This window comes from Phocoena phocoena, chromosome 1 (genome assembly GCF_963924675.1).
Source record: "Phocoena phocoena chromosome 1, mPhoPho1.1, whole genome shotgun sequence".
NCBI classification, from domain to species: domain Eukaryota; kingdom Metazoa; phylum Chordata; class Mammalia; order Artiodactyla; family Phocoenidae; genus Phocoena; species Phocoena phocoena.
Window position 1 is genome coordinate 1178655 of NC_089219.1, and position 3846 is coordinate 1182500.

Here is a 3846-nt window from a genome sequence, read left to right on the forward strand (position 1 = left end):
CCCCTTGGTGGGGGGGCCCCTGGGTGAGTGGAGGGGTGTTTCTCATCCATATGCTCTGGATGGGGCCCTGGGGCTGCAGGCATTAACGCGCCTTCCCTGGAGCCCAGCTTCTGCAGGGAGAGGTGGAGACGGGTCCCAGAAGAATTTCCAAATTACAGGTGGGGAATTATTTCTCTCGGAGGTGTCTTCATCTCATCGTCATGGCACATTATGAAAAGGAAAGTCTTCCCTTCCACAAGGACGTTCTCTGCTAACGTCCTCTCCTCAGTAGCTTCTGCGGCCCTCACGCTATTTACGTCCTGGGCAACGACAGGAGCTGTGCTGCTGACAGCACCGTTTCCATTTCTTAACGCACCGCCAGCTTCCACGTGACTTCACGAGGCGCTGACTTCTCCTGCCTCTTTTATCAGCACCTCTGGACAATAGAGACCCTGCGCTGTGCTCTGACAAGGTGACCGTGCTAGTGACGCCAGGCGGAGCTGGGCTGGCCGGGGCCGCCGTCCCTCCCGGAGAAGTAACCTCAGACCTGGGCCCGCAAGACGCCACTGCCAGGGGCTGGGGGCCGGGGGCCGGGGGGTGGGCTGGGGGACGGTCCACACCCAGCCTGAGCTGCCGCCCCCCGGCTCTGGGTGCCAACAGGGCTGTCGGAAGAGGCCCGTCCTCCCGACCATCACAGGCAGCCTCGGAGCCCGGGTCTCGGAAACCAACGGGGTGGACAAGGCGGGGAGAGGGCGTGGTGAACCCGATGGCGGCTCAGGACCGCCTCCATCTCGGCCACGAGGGCGGGCATTCCCGACCCCCGGGACGTGCCACGCGCCGTCCAGGGACAGAAGAGCAGGGCGCTCCAAGACTCGGCACGAAATGGCTTAAACCCCAGAGGCAGCTGTGTCTGCAGTCCTGGGAGGGAATCTTCCTAGATTCAGGTGCATTTGGACCCTGGCCTGGGACGGGGGCTGGGAAGTGCATCTGACCCCAGTGGACGGCCCCACAGGGGAAGGAGGGGCAGGCGGCGGGGTAGCCTTTGGAATTGGGATCCTGGACACAGGAGACTGAGGGGTGCCCATCCCCACAAACACACGCTGCCCGTGCTGGACACCAGGCCACTTCCTGCCGCCTCCACTCGCCGGCCTCATCTGCTCAGGGGGAACCGCCCCAATCTGCCCACCGCCTTCTGGGGATGGGCACCCAGTCCAGGCGCTTGAGCCAGCAGCCGGGGCAGCCTCCATGCCCGCCCCCCGCACCCCTCCCCGCGCCTCATCTGCTCTCAGCAGCCCCAGCGACGCCAGCTCTGCTACAGATACTTTCGACTCTGAACCACCATGCTCTCCGTGCCCACCGCGACCTCGCGGGCCCCAGCACTGCCCGCCTGCTGCCAGCTCTGCCCTCGGTGGGACTCCAGGGTCCTCCTCGCCCTTCGACCTGCTCTCCATGGAGCCAGGCCGCTGCCCCCGCTGCCCCCAGAGCACAGTCCGGCCGGGCCCCGCTCAGCCCCGCTCGCTGACCCCCGTCTCGGACGTGCTCCCTGCCACCTCCTCCGTCTTGGCCGGATGGTGGCTTCCTGGCCCATCCACTGGGTCACTCGGCTTCTGTCGGCTCTGCTGTGTGATGTCCAAGCCTGCAGAGCCTCCCTGGGGACAGGTCAGCCAGCCATTCTCCTGGCCGAGTTTGCACGGACTCCGTGGGCCCTGAGGATGCCACGTAAGAGGAAGAAACGCCCTCACCCCCTATGCTCCAGAGAGGACAGTGTTCCTGGGGGGAGGGGTCCCGCCTCGGCCTCCAGGGCCCTTGGCGCTGCTCCTGGTGCATCGCTGGGTCCTCCCCAGCCAGGCGGCCCTGTGAGCAGATGCGGGACTCCAGATCTGGGGAGTGACTTCTGAAGCCTTTATGTCGATTTTAATTACAACAATTATGGCTTTATCAGCAAGATAAAGGTCACTGCTGGCCAGGGAGATCAGGCAGCTTGTCCTCTCCGGGAGAGAAATGCCAATTAATTATCTTTTTACAGCCGACTCAGTTAGACTCCCTAATCACCTGTGTAGGACGCAGAGGCGAGAGGTGCAGAGACCTCGTGCAGGCCCGGCTGTTACCCGGGGGAGAGCCAGCTCTAGGCCGGATGTTTCCTCCATTTGCGAGACTCAAACCCCTAAGAGGTTATCAGCCCGAAGCGGACAAGCCATCTTGTCTGTTGGTGACTAGACACACCGCGCCAGCCTTCAGGGCAGACTCCATCAGCGAGGGGCTGGCGGGTTACAGAGACAGGGACACACGAGCACCTGGGAAGCCACTGAAGCAGGGAGGTCCATGCAGGGAGGACACGTGGGCCCTGGGTCTCGATGACCGGGGGTCGGGGAAGGCATCCTTTAGGGCTGTGCATGGCCAGGTGGGCACCCTCGGGCCCCTTCTCCAGCCGCCCAGGCCCCTGGCGAGGGCCCCCTCTGGGCTGCGTGCCAGCCCCCCGACCCCCGTTTGTCCAGTGGGTGCACACAGCTCTGCTGTGGCCTGGGGTCTGGCCTGGAGGGTCTCTCATCAGCCGGGTGCAGGCAGAGAGGGCATGGGGGCATTTGTACTGGGCTCCCCTGCCACCAGGCCTGCAGACCTCTGTCCAGAGTCCCCTATGCTGTCTCCCCACGTGGCATGCGTGTGTACACACAGGCACACGTGTGCACATGTCCCGACTCTCACACTCCCCTGCCCAGGGAGGTCTCCAGCCCCAGGGCCACTGCCCGTGCACCCCAGACGGAGCCACCCCTCACGGACCAGGCCTTGGTCCCGTTGGTGGTGTCTGCCTCAGAGGGCTTCCTAACATCTGGCAAAAACCTCTGAGGGACGGCTCCCCAGCCCTGCCACGGTTCCTGGAGGCTGGAGACGGGAGGAAAAAGAGGAGGTGCACCCCCCACTCACTGGATCCTGTCTGGGGCTCCTCCACGTGCGTTTGGCGAACCAGCCAGAAGGTGTGCTCTGCATGTCTGGACGGGCTCCCCCTACACTCGTTCTGGCGTCCGCGTCCTGCAGAGCTGTCCCAGTGGCACTTCCCACGCAGCGGACCCCATGGGCAGGGGCTCCCCTCAGCAGTGGATGCGTGTGTCCTGCCCAGGGAGATAAGAGTGACAGAAATGCCTGCAGCGGGGTAAGTGCAGCTCCGAGCTGCTGACATCTAACGGGTCAGCCTACCCTATTGGCTGACGGGGTGAGCGGTGTGGCTGGGAGACCCGAGTGCGCCCTGAGCCCCACAGGTGACCAGAGGCGGAGCAAGGACCCCTTGACCCTCCCACTCCTGCCCTCCTGACCCTGGAGCTGGGAATCACATCTGGCGCCCGTGAACCATTTGGTACAAGGAGATGGTCCAGGCCAGGAGGAGGTAAGAAAGGCCACAGCTGCCTGCTCAAAACCCTGCAGGTGTGTCCGTTTGGAGCCCGCAGGGACCAGAGTGGATGGGCTACTGTCCCCCAGGCGTGGCCGGACATCCTCCAGGAGTCCTGCCTTCTCACCCCACCTGGCACCCTCTGGACAGCTCAACCCATCTAAGATCCTGCTGCAAGCGTCCTACACCAAGTGGGGATTGTTTCTGTTACAGAAAAACGAAGCCAGGCTCCTCGAGAAAGAACACAGGAAGCGAGTGCTAGGTCTGCAGCTGAGTGATGCCCCGGCTTCCCTGCTCCAGCCCTTCATGCTGCCTCTGCCCCCAGGGGCTCAGGGCCCTCACACCCAATTCCTGCCCAGTTCTCATTCCCCCTTTCATCCACGCTGCCACACAAGAGTCCCTCCCAACCTGCGTCAGACTCAGGGGCCTCTTCCATCTCCTCCTGGCTCCTCCCAACCTCCCAGGGCCCCATCTGCCTGTGCTTC